Source organism: Momordica charantia (assembly GCF_013281855.1).
Source record: "Momordica charantia cultivar OHB3-1 chromosome 3 unlocalized genomic scaffold, Mcharantia_2.0 BLBB01000003.1, whole genome shotgun sequence".
NCBI classification, from domain to species: Eukaryota; Viridiplantae; Streptophyta; class Magnoliopsida; order Cucurbitales; family Cucurbitaceae; genus Momordica; species Momordica charantia.
The window spans coordinates 8,182,440-8,201,485 of record NW_028275161.1 but is presented as its reverse complement, the minus strand read 5'-3'; the positions used below and the strand labels follow the sequence as shown (position 1 = coordinate 8,201,485).

At 42.6% G+C, this 19,046-nt stretch overlaps 2 non-coding genes across 2 annotated transcripts; both read right to left on the bottom strand.

Moving 5' to 3' along the window:
- Positions 1–2,500: 2,500 nt before the first annotated feature.
- On the bottom strand, positions 2,501–2,607 carry LOC148212295 (small nucleolar RNA R71). The gene has a single exon (XR_015790002.1). It is a non-coding gene; the product is annotated as a small nucleolar RNA R71 (small nucleolar RNA).
- Positions 2,608–18,402: 15,795 nt separating this feature from the next.
- LOC148212294 (small nucleolar RNA R71) lies at positions 18,403–18,509 on the bottom strand. The gene has a single exon (XR_015789979.1). It is a non-coding gene; the product is annotated as a small nucleolar RNA R71 (small nucleolar RNA).
- Between the last annotated feature and the right edge of the window lie 537 nt (positions 18,510–19,046).

Sequence of the window (19,046 nt, the reverse complement as noted above, 5' to 3'; positions counted from 1 at the left end):
TCACAGTCAACAACCATTAAATACATACATAAAACCAATAACTCACAACAAATACTACAGTAGTTCAAAAGAACTGACACAAAGCAATTAGATAAATTTAAAATTATCTCTGAGAAGAAACCCCCGGGACTCAAGGGTAACCTGACCTGAGTAACGTAGGGCGGGACCTGAGTAACGCGGGGCGTTACAATGATACTTTAGGAAAAATATGAAATAAATGCGGTCAAAGTTGGAAGAAAATAACAGAATTCTGTTTTTTGCAGAATTGCGCCCGACGCATTTTTGAAGGGCCATTTGTTAAAACGCACGGTTTGTTTAATGAAGGGCAAGGAGAACATTTCCCACATGTTCAAAACCGTGAGTCCAAGTCCAAGTGAGGTGGTTAGGTGAATCTCAACCCTTTTCCACCTAAAATGGAGGGGAGTTACAACCAACCTATGGTGCTATAAAAGGAAGTCATCCATCCCTCAGCAAATCATCCCTTCCAAGCTTCATTTCATCTTCTTTTAGATGCTCTCTAGTTGTAGAACACGTTTTTAGGGTTTTTGTTCATGTTCTAGTTGTTCATTTCTTCGTTTTTCACGCTTTTACATTTCGTAGTGCTTTTAATTCGAGTTCTTACTTCCGTTCTTTGTTCATTATGTTATTTTAAAGTTCTTTAGCTAGTTTCAACTCCCCTCACACCCGAGAGAGAAGAGGGTCAAGCTAGAACTCCTTGTACAGCTTATTTATTCATTTAAATTCAATGAAAAATACTTTCTTTATGTTTCCGTGTATTTACTTTCATTTAATTATGTTCTAAATTAGTTATCAACCTCCTTGTGGAATGCCTTAGTCAAATGATTTGATTTTCAACACGTTCGGGATTTTGGCCAGATTGCGCTTGGCATTTTTTTGGGTTGGTTTCTAAAAACTTCTCTTTACGTTTTTTTTTCCATTTGGCCAGTGGGAACTTGATTTATACACCAAAGCCCGACCTTGGGAAAGGTGAGTTAGGTAAAATAATAGGAAACCAATATGGAATGTGACTTAGGAATAAGCGCATAAAACATGGTCCTAGGCATAGGCCCTCTGACCCATAATGCAAATGAGTTGGTAGATATTCTCGAAGATTGTAATCACACATAGGAATATGATTGTAGGTTACCCTACTCTCTGCAGCAACCAAAAACGGTAGTGAAAGAGTAGAACTCAAATCCCAAGCATTTCGACAAAAGACCCACACCCAATTCCATAGCTTTGGGTCCTCCCTTCTTTTGAGTCTACGCGACTTAGTATGTCGGGATACCTATCCAGATGTTTTCGCAACTGAATCATGTATGATGGAATCAATGGAATTCCTTGTCGGCTCTCTGTAAAATACTCATTTGGACGAGGGCTTCCAAAAACATCGTAAGCCCTACAGTGATGAATATAAGCGCAATTGAAATTTCCAGGAATTGCGCCTGGTGCATTTTCCCAACATAGTGTGTTTTCCATGTTTTGCATCAAAACCAAGGTAAGAGACAAGGAGGTTGAGTTTCATTAAATTTCTTGTTAGTTAAAACCTCAAACAACAACATTCTGTCACATTTTTCTTCCTAAATCACAATTGCATATTTGGACCAATTACTTGATTTTGAAAAGCAACAAGTCCCTGAGGATTCGAGCTTGGATTACTTCCGAGTGTTACTTGTGATCGTGTGCGCTTGCACAAGTCTCTAATCTTTTTAAAGGTAGAGAAAGTCTCAACAAGTTTTTGGCGTCGTGGCTGGGGACTTAAGTTTTCAAATCATATTCTTTTCAAGTGAATTGTTTCATTGTGTGATTGTTGCATACCTCTGTCATTAGACTGAATTGTTATATCTAACCTTTAAGGGAGTTATGTATGAGCACAGGGTCTGGTTGGTTGACCTTTGATCCAGAGATTGAAAGATCCCTTAAGAGGAGAAGGCATGAGCAGAGGTTGAGAAAAGAGAAAGAAAGTAAAAAAGAGAAAGAAGTTGAAGAAGAAGAGACCATTGAGATGAATAGAAATCCACAAGATCTTCCACCGCCACAAAATCCACCTGTGAATGGAGATATGGTAGGTGAAGGAGCAGCAAACCGAGCAGGAGAAATTCCTAATCCGATCCTTCTAGCAGATAATCGAAATGTAGCCATGCGGAATTATGTCACTCATGCGTTCCACAACCTAAATTCAGGGATAAATAATCCTTTACCCCAAGCCGCACAATTCGAACTCAAGCCAGTCATGTTCTAGATGTTATAGACGATGGGCCAGTTTGGAGGATTGACTAACGAAGATCCTTACTCCCATCTCAAATCCTTTATTGAAATAGCTAATGCATTTCAACTTCCTGGTGTCTCTGAGGATGCACTAAGATTAAAAATGTTTCCTTTTTCTCTCAGGGATGGTGCAAAGACTTGGCTAAACGCGTTAGAACCAAATTCTATCAACACATGGGTGGAACTGACAGAGAAATTTTTGGCAAAGTACCATACTTTGACCAAGAACGCAGACCTTCGAGAGGACATTGTGTCTTTTAGACAGAAGGAGAACGAAGCAGTTCAAGAAGCTTGAGAGCGTTTTAAGGAGTTACTTAGAAGATGCCCGAGCCATGGATTGCGCCATGTGTGCAGATTGAACAATTCTAAGAGGATTGGATCGTTCATCAAGGATGATGTTGAACACTGCAGCCAATGGCTCGTTGTTAGAGAAGTCGGTAAATGAGATCGTTGATATCTTGAATAAGATGACATACATTAATGACCAGCCGGAGTCTTTGAGTTAGACATAGTAGCTTCAATGCAAGCCCAAATGGCGGAAAAAGGTAAGTAAGTAGTGCCCAGCACTACTCCCCAGGTAGGTAATATTAAGTTTCCTCCACCTTTCCCCCCAAAGGCTAGTTAAAAAGAATCAGGATAGTCATTTTAAAAAGTTCTTTGAGATTCTAAAACAGTTGCATATCAATATACCTCTCATAGATGCTTTAGAACAAATGCCTAACTACACTAAGTTTTTAAATGACATCACATCTAGACGTAGAAGATGTGCTTGTTAAAGTTGATAAGTTTATTTTAAAAGACAAAGTGTAGTAGTGATGCTCTAGGGAATCCATTGCCTGTTAAATGTAAGGACCCAGGTAGTTTCACTATTCCTTGCTCAATAGAAGGTAAGAACCTAGGACGAGCATTATGTGACATAGGAGCAAGCATTAATCTTATGCCTCTTTCTGTCTTTAAAGAGTTAAATATAGGAGAAGCTCGTCCCACTACTGTCACTTTACAACTAGCTGATAGATCCATAAAGAAACCGGAAGAAAAAATAGAAGATGTGCTTGTTAAAGTTGATAAGTTTATTTTTCCCGCCGATTTCATAATTTTGGACTGTGAAGCAGATCATGAGGTGCCAATCATTCTTGGGAGGCCATTTTTCGCAACTGGAGATACGATTTTTAATGTCAAGAAAGGAGAGATCATGATGCAGAACTCATTTAGTTTAGTTCATCCTATTAGCTCGACTCATCCAAAATAAGTATCTTAAAAATTTTATAATCTCAACAAATCTCTAATTGTATTTTTTTTTATATTTAAAATCAATGAGCAGGTAACCTTCAATGTCCTCGATGCGATGCGTCTCCCCAATGAAGTCGAGGAGTGCTCTACAATAGGGGCAATCATGGAGGAACTCCAGAAAATGATGGTGGAAGACTTAGAAGCAGATTTGGAGGCCGCAGAAAAAGAATCCAAAATTGCGCCTGGCGCAATTTTGCAACAATTTGAGCGTTTTGAGTTTTTGCAGCCGACAATAACGGATTTCAAGACCTTGCAACCTTCCATCATTGAACCTCCAGAATTGGAAAAGAAACCCCTACCTTCTCATTTAAAATATGCTTATTTCGGTTTAAACGATACTTTGCCCATTATCATTTCTTCATATTTGTCTAATGAACATGAATCTTTGCTTTTGCAGGTTTTATCAAAGTACAAGAGGGCTATTGGATGGACCATCGCGGACATAAGAGGAATTAGCCCTACATTTTGCATGCACAAAATCATCCTGGAGGAAGGAGCCACCAATTCTATCGAGTGCCAAAGGAGGCTTAACCCGAAAATGAAAGAGGTCGTGAAAAAGGAAATCATAAAATGGTTAGATGCTGGAGTGATCTACCCCATCTCGGATAGCAGCTGGGTTAGCCCGGTTCAATACGTTCCCAAGAAGGGTGGTATGACGGTGATTACAAACGACGACAACGAGTTGATCCCAACTAGAACGGTGACTGGTTGGAGAGTGTGTATGGACTACCGTCGGTTAAATAAGGTAACTCGAAAAGACCATTTTCCATTACCCTTTATTGACCAAATGCGTGATCGTCTTGCAGGGAAAGAATGTTATTGTTTCCTCGATGGGTATTCTGGTTACAACCAGATTACTATAGCTTCAGAGGACCAAGAAAAGACCACGTTCACGTGTCCCTATAGGACATTTGCATTCCGGAGGATGCCGTTCGGTCTTTGTAACTCTCCTACTAGCTTCCAGAGATGCAGGACCGCTATTTTTTTCAGACATGATAGAAAGCACGGTAGAGATTTTCATGGATGATTTTTCTGTGTTTGGTGAGCCGTTTGATGTTTGTTTAGAGAACTTAGATAATGTTCTAAAAAGGTGTGAAGAGACTAACCTTGTGCTTAATTGGCAAAAGTGCCATTTTATGGTACGTGAAGGTATAGTCTTAGGTCACAGAATTTCAGAAAAAGGAATTGAGGTCGATAAGGCTAAAATAGATGTGATTGCTAAACTACCCCCTCCTACAACTGTAAAAGGCGTTAGCTTAGGACACGCGGGTTTCTACCGCCGTTTTATAAAAGATTTTGCGAAAATTTCTAAACCTTTGTGTCAGTTGTTGGAAGTGGATCGACCCTTTGTTTTTTATGAACATTGTTTGAAAGCTTTTGAGACACTTAAGAATACACTTAGCTCAACACCTATCATAATTGAACCAGATTAGAACTTGCCATTTGAACTAATGTGTGATGCAAGTGATTTTGCTATAGGTGTGATCTTGGGTCAATGAAAAGGTAAAGTTCTTCATCCTGTTTATTATGCAAGTAAAACCTTGAATAGTAGTCAGTTAAACTATATTGTGACTGAGAAAGAACTTTTGGCTGTTGTTTTCGCATTTGATAAGTTTCGTTCATATTTGATTGGGACTAAAGTGATAGTGTTTACCGATCATTCTGCACTTAAATACTTGATTGCTAAAAAAGAAGCTAAGCTTAGGTTGATTAGATGGATCTTGTTGCTACAAGAGTTTGACTTAGAGATAAAAGATAGAAAAGGAATAGAAAACCAAGTAGCGGATCATCTATCTAGGCTAGAGTCTTCTTTGCAGCATGATAGTTGTGAGATTAAAGAGCATTTTGTGGATGAGTATCTTTTAGCTATTTCTGAAGTCCCTTGGTATGCTGACTATGCGAACTATCTGGTAAGCAAAATAATTCCTAATGATTTGAGTAAGCACCAGATAAAGAAGTTCTTTCATGATGTTAGGTTTTATAGATGGGATGAACCTTTCTTGTTTAATCTAGGACCTGACAATATTCTTCGTAGGTGTGTTGCTGAGCATGAACAGAAGGGGATTCTAGAGGCATGTCACAAATCACCATATGGTGGGCATTTTGCTGGACGTAAGACTGCAGCAAAGGTCCTCCAAAGTGGTTTCTTTTGGCCGTCTCTATTTCGAGATGCTCATATATACTGAAGGATGTGACCACTGTCAAAGATCAAGTAACTTGACAAGGAAGCATGAGATGCCCTTAAACCTGATATTGGAAGTTGAACTTTTCGATGTTTGGGCATTGACTTCATGGGTCCTTTCCCAGCTTCATTCTGTAAGAATTACATTCTCTTGGCTGTTGATTATGTCTCGAAATGGGTTGAGGCTTTGGCCACCCCTACTAACGATGCCAAGGTAGTTTCTCTCTTCTTGCAAAAGTTTATTTTCACTAGATATGGTACACCTAGATGCTTGATTAGTGATGATGGTACACACTTTTTGAATAGGGTAGTAAGTAATTTGCTTAAAAAGTATAACATTCACCATAAGATTGCTGCTGCATATCACCCACAAACTAATGGACTAGCAGAGGTATCAAATAGGGCAATAAAGTCAATTTTAGAGAAGTCCGTGAATGTAAATAGGAAGGACGGGGCTATTAAACTTGATGATGCTTTGTGGGCGTATAGAGCTGCTTATAAAACTCCATTAGGCATGTCTCCATATCGCATTGTTTTTGGTAAAGCATGTCATCTTTTGTTAGAATTAGAACATAGAGCATATTGGGCTACGCGGAAACTAAATTTTGATTATGTTGCTGCAGGTGAAGCGAGATTGCTCCAGTTACATGAGTTGGATGAATTTCGTCAGTTTTCTTATGAGAATGCCAAGATGTACAAAGAACAAACTAAGAAGTGGCATGATAAAAATATAATGGACAAGAATTTAGAACCTGGAAACTTAGTTTTGATTTTTAACTCTAGATTAAAGTTGTTTCCAGTTAAGCTTAAGTCTAGATGGTCGGGCCCATTCGTTGTTGAACATGTTTATTCACATGGAGCGGTGGATTTAAAGGGTTCCAAACGTAATATCTTTAAGGTAAATGGGCATCGGGTCAAGAAATATTATGGCGAGTATATTGACAGAGGTAAAACCTCTATAATATTGAAATACCCATGAGAAAACAGTGGAAACAGTCCCTTGGACAGTTTGGGGGGCGTTTTTTATGTAAAATATTTTTTGTCTTCTTTTTACGAAATGTTTAAACTTTCTTTAAGGCTTTTTTGTGTAGATTTATTCCAAATCTAATTTTTGTTTTTGCATTTGAATTTTGTAGGATCAAGATCCGATCCTCGTCAAAATTGCGCTAGGCGCAATTTAAGAGAAAAATTTCGATTTTTGAGTTATGGATTAGGGCTTTCTTGGGCTTTATGTGGGTTATGTTTAAATGGGCTTTGGGTTGTTTTTAAAACAAAAGGAGGCCCAATTTTAAACCCAATTATGTTTTGAATATGTTTTAAAACATAAAACAAAAAGCCCTAGAATTTGAAAATACCATTCATGATTTTTCACCAAGATTTTCTCACTTGTTTTCAAATCTTCTCTCAAGAAATCTCAAAGAATCTCAAAGTCTCTCTCATCTCTCTCTTTTTCGACACCTTTAGGGTTTATTGGAGGGATTTTCGTTGTCGATCGTGAAGCAAACTCAAGAACCATGGAAGGTTCATCTTCCTCCAAGCCGCACGACAAAAAGAATGAGAAGAATAGAGTGTTGTTGCCTCCACCAACCAAACCGAGCATGATTCCTCTTGAACCTCCTAGGATTTATCATGAAAAATTAGTTTTTGATCCTAGGGAACAAAGAAGAAAATATGAGGAAGCTATAAGAATGAACCCTAGGAGAAATCTATCCATAGGTGGTACAAATTTTGAAAAAATTAATATGGAATCTAAGGATGCTACGGTTAATAAAGAGGGTCATAGTGAGAAGAAATTAGGTGGAGTTAATAGAGTTTATCTTCAAAAAAATCAATCTCTAGAGGAAAAATGTGTTGTTTTAGATGCAGAAATAACTAGACTTCAAGAGAGAGCGGAGATGTTCAGTAAAAATAACGAAATTAGGGATAAAGAGAATGAGAGGGTTTATGCGAAAACAGAGGAATTAAACATAAAATGGCAAGAATTCATGGAAAACTCAAAGAAAGTGAGTGAGGAGATTCAACTTGAGTTAAATAGCATGAGTATACGTCGTAGGATGAGTCTTTCTCAAGATAACACCGTTTCTGAGTCTTTAGAACTGTCTATCCCTCCCCTCTTTCCACTACTTTTGCTGTGCATGTTGACGGTCAAGAACAGGTTAGTGGAGACTCAAAACACGACACGGAGCCCTTGGAGTATTCAGATTCGGCCACGGTGGAAATTCAATGCCAAATTGCGCCTGGCGCACTTTTTGGATGAGATTCCACCGGCCACTCTACAAGGTATTTTGTCTCCATCTTTTCCAGATCCTATATTGACTAAAAAGCCCCTAGTTTTTTATGATTCATAATAGGAAAGGACAACACTGAAAATTGCCAAAATTTTGGTGGCGTTGAATGAAGCAAGGGGAGAGGATCCATTGGAGGATGATGGAAATAGTGAGGCAGCACAAGAACAATTGAATGTTGATGGAGAGGATGAAGATCTTGGAGAATTACCCCAAGAAGTGCATGAAGATGAGTTTGAGGACGAAGATGAAAATGACAATATTTCTCAATATGAAGTGAGAGTACGAACTCCGGTGCACGAATCTCAGCAAGTTAATGAGGAGCCCCCTGCAAAAGAGCAAGAAGGAACATCCGGTCCTGTGGATGTCCCTAGTGAGGCCATGGAGGAATCATCTTCCTCTTCTTCACAAGGTAAGACCCCTTCTTTGTCAAGTTTGAATGTTTCTGACCCAAACTTTGTTGCTACTACAGAGACTTCAGATAAGGAGGTGAGCTTGGCCGAAGTGGTGAAGAAAACACAAAAGAAGAAAACAGTGGTAGAAATTGCGCCAGGCCTAGGACCCATGCCGCTGTAGCACGTTTGGCTGCCCAAAAAGAAGCCAAGGCTGGTCCATCTAAAAAACCTAAGAGGGCTAGGGTGCACAGAGGGGCAGAAGAGCCACTTGAGGAGGCCAACAAAGAGGAGCCCGATTCTACCGAACAAACACCATCAAGAGTAAAAAGGGTGAGATTGGAGGTGAGGAGGTCCACCTTCACAACACGTGATATCCTCCTTAAGAGAGGTTTTGATGAGACCCAAGAGCCGGTGCCGGAATATGTTAGGAGAAGGCTTGTGGATAATGGTTGGGAGGCGTTGTTTTCCCCAACTACGTGTGTATCAGAGGCCTTGGTGAAAGAGTTTTACACTATTATCAATCCCAACCGAGGGGATGTAGTGAGAGTACGGGGTAAAGTGGTAAAATTCTCACCTTCCATTATTAATACTCACTATGGTTTGTTGGATGTTTTTAATGCCATAGGTAATGAGATTTTGGTGCATCCACGGACGAGCAAGTGGAGGAGGCGCGTAGGCTTATTTGTAGACCACACAAAACATGGACCGTCTCAACCACGGGGAAGCTTTCCTTAAATTCCCTTGACTTTAATGAGCAAGCGACAGTTGGATGTATGTGGTGAAGAACCAGTTGATACCCACTTCTCACGATTCCTCCATTAAGTGCAATAGGACGATGATAGTGTACATTCTCATGAAGGGCATTGAGTTCAACTTTGGGGAGCTCATAAGGAACGAGATCCAGAGTTGCTCCGAGAAAATGGTAGGTCCTCTTGTTTTTCCTGGACTAATAACTGAGTTATGCTTACAGGCGGGAGTGGAGGCTGATGATGCCAATGTTGTGACGCGCAAGAAGCCGTTCACATCTCTAAGAAGAGTTCGGGGGTATTCCATTGTTCGAGAGGAACATTCTCCCATTACCGCTGCGGATCCCGAGACCAGAGGGGTGGTGACTAGGGAGCAGTATGATGAGTTTAGGCACAAGTACGAACTTCTTTTGGTTACTCAATGGGCCACATGTGCTTTCCTCAAGAAGATATACGGTGATGAAGCACATTCATTCCCCGATGAGCTTGCGGCCGACTCACCATCTTCTTCCTGTTTCCCTACCGATTCCACCGACGATGAGTCTTTTGATGATGAATAGGGGAGTATCTCCCTCCTTTTGTTTTAATATATGGATCTTGATTTTTAATGTTAGATTGTTTAGTTTAGTCTGCACGTTAGGTTGTATAGGTTGTTTTTGTTCTTTTAGTTTGCATGGTAGGTTGTTTAGTTTAGTTTTTTTTTTAGGTTAGTGTTGGGATGTTGTGCTGTTAGGAATGTTTATAAAGTGTGTTTTTGCATATGTTTAAAGTTCAAGCTTGCATGCTTCCTTGTTCTAGCTACTAGTTTGTCTTTAGCTTCTTCAATGCATCTTTTCTAAACTCTCAACATGTTCATCTTTTTAATGAAATGCTTTCCTTTGTTATTTGTTTTTGTATCATGTCGATGAGGATTCATAAAGGCATGAATAGGTTAGATTTCCTAGTTTTATGATCAAGCCATGAGTCATTTTCCATTCTTTTTGTTTTGGTTATAAAACTGTGTTCTGCTTCTTTTCGTTTTGAAACCTTAACTTTTTCATTGCTTTGGAAGTCCTTATCCTTTTTGTGCTAAAATTTTGCATCTCTCAAAATTTCTTTCCCCAGTGATGACACTGTTTCCCTTAAGTTTGGAGGGGACAATGTGTGTCTTTTTATTTAAGAAAGAAAATGCATTTTATGTTTTGAAAAAAGAGTCAACAAGAAAATGCAAGCAATAAAAGAGTCATGCAAGAAAATTTTTTCAAAAGAAAGAGTATGAAAAAGAGTACAAAAGTAGAAAAGCAAGTCAAAAAAAGAGTCTTGAGAGAAAATAAGAATGGGGAAAGAAAAGAAAAAGTGGGAGTAAGAAAGGAGTGGTAAGGAACGTGGGAGGAAAGAGAACGCATTTATTTTTCACGAGTCCCACTATAGACATTAATTTTCTTTAAATGGGTGGCGTTAGCATCTTGGAGGGTGGTAGCCTACATATTAGGGTGACTTCGTGAAAATCATTGTCTATGAGTGGCTGTGGTTTGAAACCAATGTTAGTGGTTTGAAAACCTCAGGGGCTAGTAGTAACCGCCGGTCGTGCGTGCTGTCGGGTCCGTCACCTATAAATAGAGGGCTTCATTCCACGCTCAGGTATCGAATCTCACCTCGAACTAAATAAGGAATCCGATCTATACTGACTTGAGCGTCGGAGTGCTTACCCTCTTGTACAGGTCCACTCTAGTGTTTAGGTCGGAACCGGAGACCGGGTTCGAGCTCGATTCGTGAAGAACCGTTGTGCAAATTCCTGAATAAACATTTGGCGCCGTCTGTGGGAACGACATCTAAAGTCATCCCGATCTAAAAAAATATATATACGCAAAGATGGTGCACCCAGCAAACTCTGTCAATACGACAGAACAGATGGGTGTGAACGCTGACAATGGCCCTCAGCGAGACCTCGGTGCAAGAATAGTCGAGGACCAGGTCCGAGCAGGGCAAGAGGGAGATCTGCCGCGTAGATCTGCCCGCCATGCGAACCAAGAGCTACCAGCTGCTCACCTGAAACCCTCAAAAGCCAACAGAGGCCGAGGAGGGACGTCGAGAAAAACCTCCCAAAGGGCCAATCAGGAAGCAGACCCCGAAGCTCTGTGTACTCTCCAGCGCGAGTTGGATGATATGCGCCATCGATTGCGCACAATGGAAGAAATGTACGCCGAGGCAATGCGTGCTAACCGAACTGCGTCTCCCTCTATGGCTCCAAGCGCACCCGGTGATAAGGGAGCTCCATCTACCCAACCTGGCGATCGCGAGCCCATTCCCAACGATGGGGGAGTGGATTACAGCTTGCGGGATAACGATTTGAGAAAGCATCTCACTAAAAAGAAGAAGAGAGCATCTCGGGAGCCGGAAGACTCTCCTCCCTACTCCCGAGAATTCTCCAACTTGAACCTAAAGGCCCAATCAAAATACAAGCCTATGGCACCAGAAGCTGTGATCACAAGGGAAGAGTTCGACCTGATGAAGCACAAGTTAGATGAGCAGGTCGAGGCGCTTATGGCCAGGTGCGAGAAGAAGGACTGTTCGTTCGACGATGGCGACTTGGGAGAATCGCCATTCACCGTGGACATCCTGGAGGCTTCAATCCCTACGAAGTTTAAGACTCCCGCCATGAAGCCCTATGACGGGTCTAAGGACCCTAAAGATAATGTTGAGGTTTTCGAGGGCCTCATGGACTTTCAAGCAGCGACGGATGCGATCAAATGCCGCGCCTTCTAGATTGCGCTTACCGGTAACGCACGCCTGTGGTACCGAAGATTGCTGGCCAGGTCGATCTCGACCTACTCCCAGCTGAGGAAGGAGTTCATCAGTCAGTTCTCCTCTCGGCATTATGATAGAAAGACAGCAACTCACCTTGCCACCATCACGCAGAAGGAAGGAGAGACGCTGAGAGAATATGTCACACGATTCCAGGAAGAGCAGCTTAAGGTCGTGCACTGTTCTGACGATTCGGCTATGTGCTACTTCCTCACCAGCCTGGCTGACGAGGCCTTAACCGTAAAACTTGGAGAGGAAGCTCCAGCCACTTTCGCCGAAGTGTTACAGAAGGCGAAGAAAGTCATTGATGGGCAGGAGCTCGTCCGAACCAAGACTGGCCGACCTGAAAAGCAGATCGGTCAGAAGAAACTTAGCCAGGAGAGGAGGAGGACTGATGTCAAGTCCAAAGATAAGGGACCATCCTCTTCCAGTGGCAGAACAGAGTACCGAAGGTCGGAGGGCGGCTCCATCCGGAGCCGACCTTATGAGCGGTATACTCCAACCACCATCCCCATCTCAGAGATACTCACGAACATCAAGGAAAGTGGGATGGAAAAGCTCCTCAAGCCACCTGAGAAGCTCCGAGGAGACCTAGAGAAGCGCAACAAAGATAAGTACTGCCGTTTTCACCGCGATAACGGCCATAATACGACAAGCTGCTGGGAATTGAAGCGCCAGATTGAAGATCTCATTCAAGATGGCTACTTCAAAAAATTTGTGGGCAAACCGAGGTCTAACTCGGTCGAAAAGAAAGAAGAGAGGAAGCGTTCAAGAACGCCGCCTCGCCGGAATGACCGACCTGCAGTCATCAACACTATTTTCGGAGGTCTGAGCGGGGGCCAATCCGGAAACAAGAGGAAAGAGCTAGCTCGCGAGGCCAGGCGCGAGGTATGCATCATCAGGGAGCAGAAACCTACTTGCTCCATCACTTTCAGCGATGCCGATTTGGAGGGGATTCATTTGCCCCACAATGACGCGCTCGTGATCGCCCCTCTCATTGATCACGTCCTAGTCCGAAGAGTATTGGTTGATGGAGGTGCATCTGTGAACATCTTGTCCCTCCCAACATATTTAGCATTGGGATGGACCAGGTCACAATTGAAGAAGAGTCCAACACCCTTGGTTGGATTCTTTTGAGAATCGGTCTCCCTAGAGGGGTGCATCAACCTGCCGGTAACTATAGGACAAGATGCTACCCAAGTAACGCAGATGGCCGAGTTCGTGGTAGTCGACGGCAAATCGGCCTACAACGCCATTTTTGGGAGACCCATTATCCACTCATTTGGTATGTGCCCTGGAGGAACAATCCAATCGTGGCAAGCAGCAGGAGTCGGAGACCGACCTGCCAAAAGAAGGCAAAAGGCAGTTCTCCCCGCCAATAGAGGAGCTCGAGCTTGTTCCTTTACTTAGCCCCGAAAAACAAGTAAGCATAGGAACCAAGCTGGGGGCCACTGACAGGGAAGAGCTGATCAACTTCCTCAGGTCTATTTAGACGTCTTCACATGGTCTCACGAGGACATGCCTGGTATCGACCCGAAGATCATGGTGCATCGCCTCAACATAGACCCATCATACCGACCTGTAAAGCAAAAAAGAAGACCTGTAAATAAAGAGAGGAGTGATGTAATTGTTGAGGAAGTAAACAAACTCTTAAAAGCTGAATATATACGAGAAATTCTGTATCCTGAGTGGCTCTCTAACGTTGTATTAGTTAAAAAATCCAACGGGAAGTGGAGGATGTGCGTGGACTTTACAAATTTAAATAAGGTGTGCCCAAAAGATTGCTTCCCCCTTCCAAGGACCGACCAGCTCGTGGACGCAACAGCCGGGCACGAGCTACTCACCTTCATGGATGCCTACTCTGGATACAACCAAATTAAAATGCATTTGCCAGACCAAGATCACACCGCGTTCATAACAGACCAAGGTTTGTACTGCTACAAGGTGATGCCTTTTGGCCTAATGAATGCAGGTGCGACCTACCAAAGGATGGTGAACAAAATGTTCGCCAGGCAGATCGGTCGGAATATGGAAGTGTATGTGGACGACATGCTTGTCAAGAGCAAGCAGTCAAAGTCGCATCTTTCTGATCTGACCGAAGCCTTTGAAGTGCTACGCAAGTACCAAATGAAGCTCAATCCGACCAAGTGCGCCTTCGGAGTCTCCTCGGGAAACTTCCTTGGTTTTATGGTAAAAAACCGTGGGATTGAGGCTAACCCAGAGAAGATAAAGGCCGTGCTCGAGACGGAGGCACCCAAGACTCTAAAGCAGCTTCAGTGCCTTAATGGCAGGATTCCAGCCTTGAATAGGTTCGTGTTAAGATCGACGGACAACTGTCTTCCGTTCTTCAAAGTTTTTAGGAAGAAGGGACCGTTCGAATGGACGGAAGAGTGTGAGCAAGCGCTGGGGCAGTTAAAAGAGTATCTCTGCTCGGCACCTCTACTCGCGAAGCCATTACGAGGGGAGAAACTCCATTTGTACCTGGCGGTATCTGCTAGCGCCGTCAGCTCGGCACTGATCAAGCAGGAGGGCGCAAGACAGAGCCCCGTTTATTACACCAGTAAGGCCATGACCGAGGCCGAGACCAGATATCCCCAAATGGAGAAGCTGGCTCTCCCTTTAGTCACCTCGGCCCGAAGACTTAGGCCATACTTCCAAGCGCACACGGTCGTAGTACTTACAAACTTGCCCCTGAAGAATATCTTCCTTAAGCCTGAAACATCAGGGCGTCTGATGAAGTGGGCATTGGAATTAAGCGAGTACGACATCCAGTTTGAGCCGAGAACTGCGATGAAAGGACAAGCAGTGGCTGATTTTATCGCAGAGCTCACTCCACCACCTCAGTTGGTCAAATCCGACCTCCCGTGGACGATTTTGGTTGATGGGTCTTCTAACGAGAGGGGGTGCGGGGCAGGAATCCTCTTGCTCGCACCAGGAGGTGAGCGATTCGAATATGCTCTGCGGTTCAACTTTCGAACCTCAAATAATAAGGCCGAGTATGAAGCACTCCTAGCAGGCCTGCGCGTTGCCAAAGGACTAGGGGCCAGTCACATAATGGTCTTTAGTGACTGCCAGTTAATTGTAAATCAGATCAAGGAGGAGTACCAAGCGAAGGACCCCCGGATGGAAAAATATCTGAGCAAGGTCAAATCGCACCTCGCCCAGTTCGGGACTTACGAGGTGAGTCAAGTTCCAAGATCTGAGAACTCTAATGCAGATGCCTTAGCCAAATTGACATCAGCATACGAGACCGACCTGGCTAGGTCGGTCCCGGTCGAAATCCTAGACACTCCTTCAATCTTGGAGCCAGATGTGATGAAGGTTGATACTCCATCACCCACTTGGATGGACCCAATCGTGGAGTTCATCAAAGGAAACCCACCGCAAGAGCCGAAGGAGCAAAAGAAGATGATGCGAAGAGCAGCTCGGTTCACGCTCCGAGAAGGAATGTTGTACCGACGTGGCTTCTCCTTGCCTCTCCTGAAGTGTGTGACTCCCAAAGAAGGCCTCTACATTCTTAGGGAAATTCATGAAGGGGTGTGTGGAAACCACTCTGGCGCCAGGTCGTTATCAGCTAAGGTTATTCGACAAGGGTACTATTGGCCCAGTGTCGAGCAGGATGCAAGGCAGTTTGTGAAAGCTTGCGACAATTGCCAGCGTTTCGCAAATATCATCCACCAACCTCCCGAACTGCTCACCCCCATCTCGGCCCCATGGCCGTTTGCCCAATGGGGGGTGGACATCATAGGTCCTTTTCCTTTGGGCAAAGGACAAACAAAGTTCGTCGTTGTCGCTGTGGACTACTTCACTAAGTGGGCTGAAACCGAGGCACTATCCCACATCACGGCGTCCAGAATCACGTCGTTCATATGGACAAACATTGTGTGCCGCTTCGGCATACCAAATGCTATCGTGATAGACAACGAAAAACAATTTGACAATGCAAAGTTCAAGGACTTTTGCAGAAAACTTGGTATAAGCCACCTCAGTTCGTCCCCTGCGCATCCAAAAGCGAATGGACAAGTTGAAGCAGTAAACAAGATCATAAAGCGAGGACTCAAGCTAAGGTTGGACTCCAGAAAGGGAAGGTGGGTGATTATGCTTGTTTACATGCGTAAAAAGAAGGTTTTAGATGCTGTTTTTACTATGTTTCAGCTTTGTTTCAGATTTTTCTCGGTCGTTTGAGTTCCAATTCATGCAAAATTCATATATTATGGTTTGTGGTTGGCTTATATTGTATTTATGACATTTTAGGATCATTTGGGAGTGGAAATTTATCAAAAGAAGCAAAAAGTCGGAAATACCTACATGGGAGGCGCCAGGCGCCTAGGAAAGCTGCAGAAAATAGTTTTTCTTCCAACTTTGCCCTTAATGAAACGCGTCTTCCCATGCATTTTGGTGGTTCCAACCGATGCATATGTGTAGAAGAAGTGTTCCACTATCAGTTTGAGCACGATTTGGTCAGTCAAAAGAGTTGGAAATGGGTGATTCACCATCGTTTTAGGACCTACCTAACCAAGTCTGCACAACTATAAATTCCAGCAACTTCTCCACCAAATTCATCAAGCCTTGCTTCCTTCTCTTGATCATTTTTAGTGTTTCTTTGTTGCTTTCTAAGTACTTTTGAGTTGCTTTCATTAGTTGCTTTTGGTTTTTAAATCCCGAGTACTTTACATTCCTTTATTGAGCTTTGTTTTGTTTCGATTTGTACTTAGTTATTTTCTACTTATTCAAATATATAAAAATCCAGCACTTTGCTTATCTTCCCTTTGCCTTTACTTTATTTTTTAAGAGAGTTGTGTTTTTGGAGGAAAGAGCACGTGACACTCCCCCTTGCTTGAAAGAGAAAGGCGAAGCTCTCAATCCCGAGAAAAACTCTCTGTTAGTTAACTTTTGTTTTTCACACATGCATTCCACATTCAACCATTTTACTTGCTGTATTTTCTTCAATATGTCTTTCTAAATTCCCGTCTCTAGCCCGGTTATGGATAGTTAGCCTTTTATTTCTAAAAAGGGTTGCTAAGAAGTAGTGTTTTTGCTTTCCATTCATTGCTCAACATGTTTTCTCAAAAAGTTAGGATTTAGAGAAGGCCACTGTAAGTCTTAACAAGTCAATACTGAAAAGGTTGCTTATTTGCATTGTTGAGTGGTTAAACCGAGGAGAGGAGCGCCTTAGACATAAGGGTTCCGCTTAAGTAGCCTAGACATTGGACCTTGACCCGAGGTTGCGACTATTTCCATCCTAAAACTAAGATATCTCTCGTAATAGGCATATTAGGGAATGTCTTAGGACTTTGAACTTGCTTAGACATAAGTCAAGTGAGAAGCGTAGTCGTTGGTTTCTAAAGTAAAATGCATATTGTCCTTAGCATGTCCTTGATTGTTTGTTGGCTAACTTGAAGTAATTGGGCTAGGTTTTATCATTATAAGTCCAAATCCCAAATCCAAAACCATTATTTGTGACCACTTCCCATTTTACAAGAATCACTCATTTCGACATTCACTATTCTTTAAAACATTAGAGTTTGGAAATTATTTAGAAGTCCTTGAGGATCGATACTTGGATACTCCATCCATTTTATATTACTCTGACAGGTGTGCGCTTGCATCTATAGAATTGTTACCACGCTTAGTGCGTGCGTTAAGCAAAACGCTAGTCAAGTTTTTGGCGCCGTTGCCGGGGACTTTAGTTTTAAAATTATTTTCAAATTCTTTTAGTTTTTATTTTTGTGAATTGTTGCTGGGTGTAATTTTCATCCACCGTTTTTGTTCTATATTTTGGTCGTTTATCTCACAAGGGTAAGTTAAAGTGCATGAGCACAAGATCTTTTCTTCTACCCCTTGACCCTGAGATTGAGCGGACCCTTCGAAAAACTCGAAAGGAGCAAAGACTTCGAAAACAACTAGAAAAGCAAAAAGAGAGAGAAGGTGAAATCAGTCCTGAAAGTGAGGTAGAGAGTACGAGCACATCAATGGCAGATATTCCACCTCGTGATCCGGTTGATCCACCTGCTATTAACAGTAATATGAGGATCATGCAAGAAAATGATGAATTCAACCATATCCAGATGGCAGACAACAGAGACGTGGCAATGTGAGAATATGCCGCCACGGCTTTTCAGAACTTTGATTCAGGGATAGTCAACCCTATTCCAGCCCACGCAAACTTTGAGCTTGAACCAATGATGTTCCAAATGTTGCAGACAATTGGACATTTTGGAGGGCAGGAACATGAGGATCCACATGATCATCTGAAATCATTCATTCAAATTGTAAATGCATTTCGATTACCTGGTATAACAGACGATGCTCTTAGACTAACACTTTTTCCATTTTCTTTGAAGGACCAAGCTAGAGCATGGCTCAATGCATTTCCACCGGGATCCATCACCACATGGGGGTCGTCAGTGGAGAAGTTCTTAACAAAATTCTTCCCACCTACTCGCCACGCTGATATCAGAGAGGAGATCATCTCCTTTAGACAGTATGATCGTGAACCTGTTCACGAGGCGTGGGAAAGATTTAAAGAACTAATCAGGAAATGTCCGAACCATGGCTTGCCGGCATGCATCCAGATAGAACATTTCTTTAGAGGTTTAGATCATCCTACTAAGATGATGCTAAACAATGCTGCCAACGGAACCTTTACAAAGAAGACATTCAACGAGATAGTTGACATCCTAAATGACTTAGCTTCACACAATGAACTATGGTGTTCGAAAAGATCTAGGGCAGCACCAAAGAAGCAAGATCCAGCTGGAGTTTTGGCTCTGGACATTGCGACCTCGATGCAAAAAGAGATGGTTACAATGAACCAGAGGCTGAAAGAGATGGCATTGGGAATATCGAACCACCCCACGGTAGTCAACTGGCGAAACTCCGTTCTCGCTAGCGTTTGCTTCCGAAGCTGTTGTACCAGTCGAGATCGACATACCAACAGACAGGGTAGAACAGTACGAGCCAACGAAGAACGAGGAAGAGCTACTCCTTAACCTGGACTTATTGGAAGGGAAAAGGGAAATGGCTCAGCTGCGCTTAGTAGAGTATCAGAACAGAATGGCCAGACATTACAATGCCCGAGTTCGACCTCGAAGCT